At 37.8% G+C, this 13,497-nt stretch overlaps 1 protein-coding gene across 10 annotated transcripts in view; it reads left to right on the top strand.

Annotated features, from left to right (window-relative positions):
* Window positions 1-13,497, top strand: part of NRXN1 (neurexin 1) — a 728,802-nt gene that overhangs the window by 487,984 nt on the left and 227,321 nt on the right. The gene's annotated exons all lie outside the window — the stretch shown is intronic.

The following is a 13,497-nucleotide window of genomic DNA, read 5'->3' as shown; positions in this document are numbered from 1 at the left end:
TTCTTTTCTGTTTATAGTTAATACATACAACAGCAGCAACTCAGAAGGCACTGACTGTGTAGGCTTAATGTACCTACTCATCTGCAGTCATTCATCATTGCTGTTGGATTGCTTATACGACTGCAAAGAGCAAGACAGTTCAGTGATGTACTTAAATCGGATGCTAACTGCTGCTGCTGAAAATGTTTCATCCCTATTATTTTAAAAAAATAGTCATGACTTTATTAGTCCTTCTTAACATGCAGGCGGACATTTAATTCCTAATATGCTGTGTGAAATTTATAATCTTCTGATCTAATAGCAATAAGCAAGATCATGAAGGTAGAGCACCCATGTTTTTCCATGGTGGTCATTCCAGGGCAATGGCACTGAGTCTATGGATACCTTGACAATACTCACACTGTCTTAACTTTGGAGCTCTGATTTATAGATCCAATTCAGGGCTTTGGAGTCCCTTGTATATCTGCTGGCGAGATTTAGGTTCCAAATTTAGATGCTCTGAATAACCTTCCGTGGAGAGTGAAGTTTCTTCTTTGGACTGTTTAGGAAACCTATGATCTTAATTGAGGCACTTAACTTTGATGCCTAGAGTTAGCTGCTGTTTTCTGTTTTCTTATGCACACATTACATCATGTGGTATTCTCTCATTTAGGAAACACAGAGCTTGATTAACCTTAAGTAATAGTTGTCATTGATTTTCATAGGGTTGTGCTCAATGGAAAAGTGTCTCAAGTGATATTCTACCTTCTTTATATTGGGGCAATATGATAATTCGTTTTTACTACCCGAAGACATTTTTGCTGAGTTGGTTTTTGTTTGTTTGTTTGTTTACCAGCAAGTTTTTTTCCATCTGTTATTCTGTCCTACTGGGCATTTATTCTGGACTTTCCCCAGGTCTTGGAGGAAGTCTCATATACCACCTTCTCCTCAAATATTTATCTTCTGGCTTTTTTGTTGAAGCAATGATTTAGGTTAGGTAAAAATGGATTGATACAAATCCAAGATTGATAGGGTTGGAGGATGAGATTGATTAGCAGCGTGCTAACTGTGCTGTCTATTGCCTGTGTACGGACTGAAAGGAAGGGAAAAATGCTTACAAATGAATCGGAGCTACTGAATTTTACAAACTGCTTGGAAAGAAGTGATTCTTAGTTAAAGAAATAGTCAAAGTTACAGAATTAATGGTAAGCTTCATACTGTACAAGCTCTGGGCTTGTGCAAAGCAAATCTTTCTTTGCTTTGTCTGGATCTGATGATGAGTTAACAAAGCCTAAATAATCATTTATCATATGTTATAATTGTTATAATTTTTTTTTTTTTTTTTTTTTTTCCCCCCACAATTTGAGAACTTCTGCTTTGCTACCTATCATCCTCTGAACTGTTCCTCCTCCCCTACCTGTGTTGGTACAGAAAATCAGCCCCTCCCCATGCAGCTGAACTTGTTGGCAGTATTCTTGCATGCTTTTTAACCAGTAGTAAATACACTGTGATTTACCGAGGAAGCGGGACTTGTCACATCCAGAACAAGCATCTAGACTTCAGGCATCGTGTCTAAGCTAGCCACAGGCAGTCAGGCATCTCTGGGAAGGGATTCTTTCTATCCCCAGTTAGCTGTTTAGGAAAGATAGTATGAATACGTAAAGAGACACCACTCCAGATGTGTTTCCACACTTTCTCTCCAAGAGGGAAGCTTCGTATCAGCTTCACTCTGTTTTATCTGTGTCTGCTCTGTGGAGCTAGCACAGGATATACAAACCCTTCTAAGAGGTACTTCCAGTTTTACAGCTCCAGAGACAATCTCTTTTTGTTTCAGTGTATGTTGCTTCACTTCAGTTGTCCTCAGATGAGTTATTCGTAATTTACTTAGATGTTAGTGAGAAAAGAAATAATCCCTGGGCTCAATACTTTTGCTTTGAATGCCTTTACCTTCATCATAATAACTTAATAAACTGCAAATAGGCAGAAATGAAAAGATTTCTTAAGTTGTATTTGGTGATACTTCAGAATCACAGAACTAGTCTGTGTACAGTTCGGCTTTTGGGTTTTTTTTGTTTTTATTTTTTTAAGAAATGAACAAAATTCCTTGACATAGCAAAATCTGCCTTGTAATGTACTAAATGGGAAACCTGACTTCTAAACAAGTAGACTAAAGAGGCTATTTTTGTCCTAATCCTCTATTACTGACCTTGTAAAAGGCCCATTAAGAAAGGGTGTTGATCACTTTTACCACAGTCACAATTTATGAGACTATTATCTCACATAATCCAAATAGGTAATGTTATTGTACACTTTATGCTACAGTTGTTCTTTTGTGCTCAATAAATGACTAGCTGCATTATTAACAAGTATTTATATAGAAGCCCGGAGTTGAGTTAACGTTTCTGTGGGTGAGAATCTGATAGTACCAAAACCAGTACAAACATAGAAAAACCCATAAAATAAAGATCTAGGAGATTACAGGAAAGGTTAGACCTGTCTGAATAGCAGAAGTATGGTGATTAAGACTCTAGGTATCCTCCAATGCATGAATCATTACAACGTGAGTGGTAGCACAAAGCCCTGATAGCCTCTTCCTGGGCTGTAACAGAGCCTGGAGTCTCCAGCTGTGAAACCTCTGGCTCTCCTTTCCCAGTGTGCTGTTTTTTGGTGCAGGTATCCAAATGTTCACCTTTCTTTCCTGATTTTCCTCTCCATCTCCTATTAGTGATAGTTATATTTTCCTCCTGTCCGTTTGTCCTTGATTGCTTCTCCCCCAACTTCCTCTCCAAAGTATATGCTACTGTCCTATTTTGATTCCTTGGTATCACCTGTTGCGTGGTCTATTTGCTGTATCTTCCTGTTATAACATTATTTTTTCCTCCAGCTATGTATCTGATTAGTATTTACCACTTTAAAAAATGTTTCAATTTTACTCTCCCTATGGACTTTCCTTTAAGAGTGTTTACTTCAGGCAAAGGACGGATTTTATGCTATCATGTTGTAAAATCCTAATAATACTAATAAATGTCTCTCTAATGGACTGAATTCTGTCCCTTTTTTAATAGAAGACCATTGAGTAGGTGTCCCATAGCAGTGGGGTTATTAGAAAGGAAAAGTCAAATTAAAAAGCAGAAATAAAGCTAGCTGTATGCATTAGAAATTTAGAAATATCAGTCTCTATCAGTTTAGAATCTGTTTGCAGTTTCCAGTTGCTCTGCTGACAATAATGGGGTTACACTAGTGTGAAAACTGAATCAATAAAATCAACAACGCGCCCTCTGAGTGGTATAGCATATTGCATGGCATAGAATATTGCACTATATATTTGTCCCAATAAAACCAAGCCGCTATTGATGCAGTATAGAAAGGGGCCAGAAAATATATTGGTGGTTATTTCTGTTTCTCTGAGCATGACTGCCATATGCTGCTTGTATTTTGCTTGGAGTATAGGATTATTGATAGGGAATTAGCAGTAGTCATGATAGCTTTTCTCTTCATTTATATCTAGTTATGTCTTTTACTTTCCAGCATGTACATTACTGCCGCAATATATGCTTTTGGTGAGCTTGACCTTGGACTGGTTGCTCTATGTGGAGCGTTTGAAATCTATTGGAAACAAAACTTTGGCATATAATGAGGCAGCCCACTTGCTGCAGCGAGTGTGCTGTTGTGAACAAGTTACCCGGCGTTCCAGTGGTGTGCTGGGTAAAGACTGCAGGGTCTGAGGTCTCTGTGCATGGAACCATACCCTCAAAATCCTTCCTACCAGCTCTGCGCACACCCAGCTGTGCAAATTGGATACGGATTATGGAGGAGCAAATAATATGGTGTTTATAGTGCCTGCAGAAAGACAGATGATACGTGATATGGAGTCTGAGATGACAGAGAGAGCGACAGAAATGTTTTTAAGTCGCTTCTGATAAAACTGGCAGCTGCTGCTGGCAGGGCATCACTGTGAGCAGTTCTGAAATTCAGCTGGTGGGTCCCGGATGGTCTGGAAGGGTTCACAGACCATACGTCTTCAGGTGCTTTGAGAACAGCCTGTGTTACCTGACCGCGTCCAGTTTTCTACACAGCCAGGTTGCTTTTTTCTCTCTTATTGTGTGTGACTGTTAGCTGCTGAATGTAGAGAAGGTGGTCACGCGGGTTGTTGTAGTTGCAGGGTTTTCTGACAGGTGTCCAAAGGTCAGGCTGCTTGTTCTTTTATTATCTGTCTTGAGTGTAAATAAATAAATGAAATGCATTGAGGCAAAAAATCCTGAGCTATAATAGTTCAGAGTATCTTTTCAGATGAAATGGCACTTTATTCCCATACAAAACGTTGCATAGAAGAACACGAGGAAAACATACCAATTTGGCTTCTTTTGAAAATGCTCTCTTAAGACTGCCAACTTGGAAAGCAACTGAAAGAAGCAAGGGGAACCATGGATTGTTACACTCGATGTGACAGCTAGAGTGTCTTCTTTAGGGGAGAAGAAAGTTCCTCAACAGCTCTCCTCCATCAGTACAAATTGCTACAGAAAGCAATTTACTATATGCTGCCCAGAATTAATAAATTGAGTTATTGATGTAGGATCCAGGTCACCGCCTAAACTGGAAGGAAGACTTAGGGACACAGTCTTGCTCAAACAGTAGGGTTTTTTTCTGTGCAGGAACTGTATTTTCTCTGAGATACACAGCTCATACTGACTCAGCACTTGAGATAATGAATCTTTTTCTGAAGTTGAGGTTTCTGCGTATTAGCGACAGCATAATATATTGAGGCTGAGACTGATAATGGTACTAAGTAATCATCCCTTTTAGAACAGGAATTACTTTGATGAACATTAACATGAATATCCAGTGTAAGTACAGGGTGTGCTTAGTACCATTTAACATGACCTTCATTTTGATAACAGCTCTAATTAGGTGGTGTTTTGTAAAAGCTGACAATCGGTTGTGTTTGCGTTACTAGAGTACCTCGTGGATTCTGTTTATCTGCAGTTTTGTGACTTCCACTCTTTCTTTATCATTTTTGTCTTATACAGTGACTTTAATCCCTTGAGCAGATGAAACATTCGCAAAATATTTAAGTGTGCCCTGACATGGGTGCTAGGAGAAGAGTGCTCTTTGGGGCTGTGGGTTCAGTCCCATGGCAGTGTAAGTCCACAGCTCTCAGACAGGGCCATCCGGGCTGTCCCAGAGGAGGAAGAGGCATCAGTTCAGCTGCATCAGCTTCCTGAAGCAGTACCACAAGGTCTCTTGGACACTAATGCTGCTGTGTGAGGTGATAATATACCAGGGATAACATAGTCTGGGCTTTGAGGGATCCAGGCTTGTCTGACATGCTTTCAGAGGATTTGCTTGTGACTTGGTTGTGCTTTACAACTATGTCAAGTTTATCAGACTGAGCTAACGTGTTACAAAAACAGACTTTTCCACTCACCAGCACAACAATTAGAGCAAGACTGGTTCTTTAGGTCCAACATCTTTTTAAGATGTGCTGCGCGTTTGCGTAAGCATAAAGAGGCTCACAGAGTAACTTGAATTTCTTTGTCCCATTTCCTTCCTTGGTTATCCTGTCTCAGGAGTGAAAGTAAATCTGATATCTTCCTGTGACTCTTGCAAGTGTTGGATTCAGTTCTGTTGACGTTACTGTTGAAGAGATGCGGTGTGATTCTAATCCAAAACTTTTTTTGTATCCTTTCCTTTATTCATGGCGTGTGTATACGCTCTGCTTTCCCTTAAACCCACACCCGATCTGTGCATGGAACTGCTCTTATGGAGGCTTTGGGGGAGTCAGGTCACACAAGAAGGTTAAAAAGCATCAGTTCCCAATATCATCTTGTGCAGTGGCAGAGAATCAGGTCTGGCCTTCCCGGTAATTGTGCTGTTATTTCTGTATAGGAAACAGTGAGGACAATTGTTCATGTTTGTGAGATGTTGAAAAGCAAACTGCTATGGGACATAAAAATGCCTCGTTATGTGCAGTGGTTTAAAACATCATTAGGAGTTCCTCCTTATTTTTTAAGAAACCTTTAGGGTATTTTGGGGTCACATATACAAATTTTCATTCAGCTGTTAATTCTAAAGATCTACTTTTTCTTAGTGAAAGTTCAGATTCCCTCAGTTCTTGATATCATAAGATTATGAGACTTCAGGGAGGATTCCTGTTCATGAAACACATGACATTTTTCATCACTGCTAAGATTCTGTATAATGCAGATATGAATAATTCAAGTTTGGGTCTGCAAACGTCAATGGGGTTTAATAGGTATTAATAACAATTGCTGTTTAAGGGAATAGTCTTGTATTTTTGTCTTTCATTATAGTTCCAGTTTAACAATCCTATGGCTAAATTTCATGTAAAGCCAAGATTCTGGATGTAGATGAGTCTGGATTTCTCCAGAGAATGTAGAAATTGCTCTTTTGGGATTTGTGAAAACTTTTTTTTCCTTGTATGCTGTTAGACATCATCTTTTATTTATCAAAAGGTAATTTGAAGCTTCCTTTTCTTCTCTTCTGGTGTACAAGGAGTTAGTAGCTAAGGGACAATGATATTGAACATCGGCAGTAAGGTCATATATTTTTTTCCCCAAGCAGAAGAAGGAGAATTATTTGGAGATATGGCCTGTGGCTCTGAGAGCTGCTCACGGTTTCTGCCACATCGTTAGAAACCAAACAATTTGTCAGAACTCTTGCAGATTAGGATTAGAAGAAGGAGAGGATGAAGGATTGATTAAAGGGGAAATACAGAGTGACTGAAGCCCTACTCTGAGCATATCGCTTTATCTGAAGCACTCTCATTACGAACAGTTGCTGAATGTTTTTTCTATTCAAGGTCAATAAGAGTAAAAAATTGGGTTTGCTAATCAGGTGAGAACTTCATTACTTTGTTTCGGAGACCAAGGCACACATCATTTTTAGCTCCGAAAGTCATGCAGTTTAACTTCACAAGGCTAATTGGAAAGTTTGATTTAGAAAAAAAATAAAATTTAGAAATGCATGTTTTTAAAGGTAGTAACAAGAAAGGTGCAGAAAGTGCTTCAGTTGTGAATAGAGTAAAATATGTTAAAGAACTGATCAAATGGTTTTAATAATTTTAATCAAAAATGATGCCTATTTTTACTAAAGATATTTTCAACCCGATAATATATAATAGAAGTTTGCATAATCGAGCATGGCAGACAGGGACCATTGTGCTCCTAGAGTTAAGGGTGCATTAGTGTTTCTATTACAGTCTTGTGTATTTTATGAGATAAGATGGTTATAGTAATTGGTTCCAGACTGAAATGTAGCTTGAAAGATTGAGACCTGAGATCACAAGTTATATTTTTAGAAATGTATTCTGGGAATTACTTAAACTACTGTGGTTTGTTTATAGTATACTGGATTCCCAAGGTCCACATTAAGGTTCATGGTCGCATTAAAGGCAGTTTTGTATAAACAGGTAGGTAGGCACAATACCCATGCAGGTAGTTTACAGTCTCATATCCTCAAGCAGTGGGCTGCAATTTAAATAGATGCTTAATCCCACCAGATCAGGATCTGTGAGTGTATTACTAACTGAAGCATGGGTCTGAAATTCCACTTAGGCGTACTGAGGTCTTTGTGCTCACTGGGAGCGTAAGGATTAGTGTGTCCATCCTATATCCAGAAGGCCAACTTTGAGGTACTTGCTGGCAGATAGGACTGTTGGGTTCTCGTTCTTTGCTCCTCAGCTGTGCAGGCTGCTCAGGGGAAGCAAGAGCCTATTCCAAATCCCCACATTTGACCTCCTTCCTTGGATGGGAGGAGGATGCTCTGGGATGCCTCAGCTACTGACTCCACTCTTGTATGGAGCAGGATGAGGAATGGTGTCATGTAAGCCAAAAAGACATGCTGTCTTTCTCAGTTGGGACCTAATCCACTTGAAACGTGGGGCCAAGATGTAGACTAAGTAACAAAGCAAATTGTTCCTATTGTTTTAGACTCCCCACAAAGCTCTTTGGGTTATCTTTGGCTCATGCTACATGATCTGCAACTTTTCTGTGGCCAAGCAGATCACCCTGTTAGGAATGTCTCTAACATTCACTAAGTGTCCTTCAGAGAAGGAGACCCGGTTCTTTTCTCACTTGTTTTTTTATTTTGAGGTGACTTTGGTTATTTCATTTGGGATTACTGCTTTCTTGGACTGAAGAGAAATAGGCTCAGGTTGTTGTTATTGCCGAAAGCAGGACAGGTTCTCCATACCTTGTTCTGTTCCTACCTGTATCTTGAGGACAAGGGTGTTGATTTACCCTTGCCATCCGACAGTGTTATACCAGGAACAAGTAATAGCTTTGAGAGCGGAGAACTGAACTTCACATCGATATATTTTCTAAACGATTATTTTCAAAAATGAGCATGAAGACAGTTTCTCTTTCAGCGCGAATGAGATGTTACTGTCGCATTTGGCCTGAGGTATTTATGATTTACTCCACAGCATCAAAACAAAGTTTATAAAGAGTTTGTCACAGAGCCTCAGGTAGTTATCCACTTGCTGCTGAAGAAGAGATATCAGATAGGAAGACATACACAGAATTTTTATATACAGAGAGACATCTGTATATAAGGGACTGTGTTTCTAGAAACATTTGTCTTTTCATACTGTTAAATGTTGAAAAGCTTTTTATGCTATGTATTAATTCTTGCAAATTGCTTGCCAATTTAATATCAGCAGCATCTAAACAGTAAGTAATTGCTTATGATAATGAGTGCAAACTAATTTACTGGAATATGTTAATATTCACAATGCACTTTAGAACAGCAGGGTATTCCAAAAATACTACTCTCTTGTTTAACTGGAGTGTTTAGGTTGCATTGTTATTACAAATGCTAGCAAAATCATCACAAAGCCAGCCTCTCATTGAGTAGCCATCTTATTGAGACTCTGGCATGTGTGAACAAGGAATATGTAGTGTCCTTTGAGAACTAAACAGGATATGAACAAAACCTTCTAGATTTAAATAATGAATCTTAATTTCTGATTGATGTTCATTAAGTGAACATTTATATGACAGAGAGCCTTCTTTCCCTTATGACTTGTAAAATATAATTTAACAAATTTCAAGTCAAATAGCATACAATCACTTTTTTAATATTTGGGTGTCTTCAATGGATTTTACTCTTTGTGTGAGATGTAGAAACATTTCTAGAAATGCTTTATGTGAATCTGTGAAAGAAATACTGTAGTGCAGGAGTCCTCAAAACTTCCAAGTTACTATGTCTTAAGTGATTCTGCAAGACTAGTTTTTAGTGTATTTGAGCCATGGTTTATTCCTTCTTTTCTTGGGAAATGTCCTGTTTTGGGTTGCGTTGGGTTGGGTTTTTTTAGCAAACTTAGATGAATGCTTACTGAAAAATGGGTTATCTGAGCACATTTCTGAACAGAATTATTTTCCACATGCATTGGTATTACTTACAGTTTTGAAGGGTTCTTAACATCTTTGTGTATGTTACTATAAAGTGCTGTATTAAAGTAAGGTTCCCAAACTATCGAAGGCTGATCTTCAGGAAAACAAAAACAATCATAATTTCCTCCAGCCAGACCTTTGGAAGTGAAGGACCTACACCAAATCACTGCTCTAATTAGGCTCTGTTAGTCTTCAGAGGGTGATTAACTGCTCACCTTTCTTGCATACAGGGGTGAACTAAATCATAGCTAATAGTACTGGCATATGAAGTGTCAGAGTTGACACTTGAGTTAGTCCCTGTTGATATGAATGAATAGCTTACACCCCAAAACTGTTTTGTCAGGTTCTCTCCAAATACCGTTGTGGAATCCGGTGGTTAAACCATGCTCCCTAATTACTCAACTATGTAAAACAGTGAAAAACATAAGATGCATATTTTTCACTGCAGCTCTTTATCCTCTAAAGCTGGCAGTGAATTGTTGCTTACAAACAACAGCATAAGGACTCCCAAAGAAGAATGATAGCAATTATCATAATGACAAGGCATGTGGCGTTTTTGTGCCAGACCACAATTGGAAATCTATTATGTAGTAGAACAGAAAGAAGTAGGAAGGAAGTGAATTGGCCCAACCTGGCTGGCCCCTGTTAGCTGTTATTATAATGGTCTAATAACCTTAAAGATTCAAATACAGCTGGATCTGTGTACCCCTATTAAACACTATTTGTTTCATGTGCAAATTTGATAACATAAGTAAACATTGATGTCCCAAAATCAGTCCTTGGGAAATGACTAGGAAATCTTTCTAGATAGAGTATAATTTGTAGCTGCTTGCTGGTTTTTATTTTTGGGCTTCCCTTGAGCCAACCAACCAGATATTTTTCCATTGTATTCCTCTTTTACCTGATACTTTTCTGAGGTTTGAGTACATGTAATAGTGGTGAAGACTAGCTTTGGTTTTGAAATTTGAGGATTTTTAAAATCAGTTATTACTCTGTGTATCAAATGAAATGAAATGTCGTGAATTTTTGGGCTTGGTCATGCTTGGAGTTAGCAAGACAATACAATGCTACAAGACTGCAGTTAATATGTAGCCTGCTCATCAGTCCCTCCCTTTGCCAGATCTGCCTCTGAGACAGCTCTGGCAACTGAACAGCTGCTTCAGTGGTGGATCCATGTGCTTCAGGGAGGCTTAAGCTCTGTGTTTTTCCAAAGAATTAATATCTTTCATTTCATTTCATTTTTGTTAGAAGAAGAATGGTTGCTATTTTTGCATTTCAAGATGTCACATCTCTAAGAAACTATGCTCTTTCTGTTTTTTTTCAGCTATAGCCCATGTATGTCTACTTGAAAATGTTCAGAAATGCTACCACACCACTATTTTGTCAGCTATTAGTAATTGAGTAATTAGTAGAAGAGCATGCATGCCACAGAACTTCTTACTCTTCACTACCTTTACAAACAAACAATCTCAAACTTCATTGCACATTGTCCGTAATACAACTTGCTATTTTCAGAAGAGGCTCCATCTCAGCAAACTCTGTAAGTTGCAGTGTTGCCAGTACCATCTTTCTGCTGCAAGTAATAGTAGCATCTTATCTTAGTCCAGCATCCGACATCCTCGTTGTGCTTGTATCATTTTTCAGTGAATTTAACAGGCTTGCAGTTAGCTGTGCTCTTATTTTCAGCATCTTACGCATTTCTTCTAAGACAAGTTTTTACTACTTTTGAGAGCTCTCTAAGTATTTCTGGATTTCTCAAGAGTAAATTATGAGATGCACGATTTAGCAAGGAAGATAATATAAATGTCACTTAAAAATAACTAAGTTAATGCAAGATAGGATAGCTGGAGTAATGTATTAATAAGGAAGCCAATAAGAAATAAAGACTTTAGCCCAGAAACATACTAGACATTTGCAGCCAACCTCCTGTTCATTTTAACATAATTAAATAACTTAAGGCCAGCTATTTCAAATGCTTGTATCTTCATTTAAAGAATAGGGGTCTGATTTTTAAAGGTTGCCAGAAACGTTGCAAGACTTCTGAGAATCAGGATACCGCTGTAGGTGCTTGAATAAAAACATAACTTCAGGCACTCTGTTTTGCATGAAATAATGACTTTTAAAAAAATTACTGTATTATTTCTTTGAAAAGTACATTGCCTTTTGATGGACTTCTACAGAAAAAAATTTCATTTTGTATTTTCTTCAACTATTTTTTGGCCTATATGCACATCTGTGCAGAGCTACTTTTGTGGGAGGTGTTCAGATCCTGGTGCATAAGCAGTTTGTCTTCAACTTACAGGCCTCCCAGTTGAGTCAGCAAACTTGGAAACTCTAACAACTCAAGTTACGTGGATTACGGAATTTCTAACTTTTGCCAGGTATCCATTGAGTTTGTAAGGTCCCTGGACTGGAACCACTGAATGATTTCACATAGGCCACCAACAGATGGTAACAACATTTGGTCTCTATCAACCTGCGTAGTATTTGAGCTAATGTCCTAGTTTCTGCATCCTGTTACAAATCCCTTCAACTAACCAGCCCCTTAACTGCATTCATTTTGTATGTTGGCACAACTAACAAGCCATAAGAAGCAAAACAGTGCACGTGCAGTCCATTTATTTTAATGGAATTTAATGCAGCAGTACTTAAATTGAAGTATAGGGCCTTGACATTTCCTAATGTAAGGAGTGTGGGGACCAGAACAATCCTATTGTCTTCAAAAGTACTTAAAGTTTACTAATTTCAGTCTGATAATGCCTTTACATTCTATCTGTCCGGAAATATTTTTCATCTCATGGCCTTTTCATATGTGTTTCCCGACAATGCAATCTCCACTTCTCTAGACACTGTTCAAGAAATTTATCTTTAACTATATGTTGACAAGGTTGTAGGAGGAAAACTTCCCTTATTTATAGACATTTGACTTTTTAATTTCCATCTGACTTTGGCAAGCTTTCAGAAGCAGACACGCCATATCCTTGTTACCTTTAATAGAGTTTTAATGGATTAAAATGTTTCATGTTGACTGCAGTATGACATTTAAAACAGGCTTTGATTTCAGAAATATATCATTTTCTAACCATCTACATTACATAAAGGTGCAAGGCAATAATGGGGAATTACTTGGCTTACATTTCATACGGAAATGTTCTAAATTAATTTTGAACAGCCATCCATACTGGAAAAGTGATAGGTAATAGGCAGCCAGTAAAATTTTTAAACTGAGAGATTCTGGAGAAGAACAATAATTTTCTTTTACCAGTCTGTGTCAGATTTGTGCTAGAAAGACTGTACTCTTTCATAAAATAAATTATCATTTTTGTATAAATGAACATGCTAGTGAGATCAACAAACCCCAGAACTTTTTTACTGTGGACGTTTCAAATATAATCAAAATAATTTTACAGAATCAGTGCCTAAATACTATCAAGTCTATTGGCATTCAGTAAATCAACTCATGTTTTATGAATAAGTCAGATGAACAGATACTCTAATTTCTGCATTCTCTTAGGATTCCTTTCAGCTCACTCTTGCTTAGCTAAGGTCCTTCTCAAAATTATATTCATTTTAAACACAATTGAAAACTCTTAGTTTGATGTGCCTACTCAAACTGAGTAGTATTTTACTCCAGTTAAGTGATCTAATCTAAATCAATGGGGTCATTCGAGATGTAAGATGCTACTTGATTTGAGTAAAGATTTTAGAATCAGTTGGAAAATCCTTTAAATTCTTAGAAACTTTTATTTTAATGATCTATGTCATTTATGATGGTAAGAATGATGCTAACTTGTAATAATGATGCTAAGCTGCATGGTAGTTGTCTTTTATAAGCATACATATCCGTTGAGCCATCATTACTCACAAGTTTTAGTTGTTTGTCCCTTTGTGACCCTATTGAAATCAATAGAGCTAGATATCCTCATTGTAGATAAATATGGTATATTTTGGCTTGAAACGTGAACATTTTGTTCCAAAAGCAGCAAAAATAATGAATCCTGAATTTTTATGGAATGGTGCCTCATTTCCCAAATATTACTCTCTCTTACTGCAAGAATCCAAGAGCTTGTGTTCCTTTTTCCTCCCAGAGCTCCTGATGATACTT

Source organism: Calonectris borealis, chromosome 3 (genome assembly GCF_964195595.1).
Source record: "Calonectris borealis chromosome 3, bCalBor7.hap1.2, whole genome shotgun sequence".
Lineage (NCBI taxonomy): Eukaryota > Metazoa > Chordata > Aves > Procellariiformes > Procellariidae > Calonectris > Calonectris borealis.
Note: the sequence above shows the minus strand (reverse complement) of the source record. Positions and strands in the feature narration are given on the sequence as shown.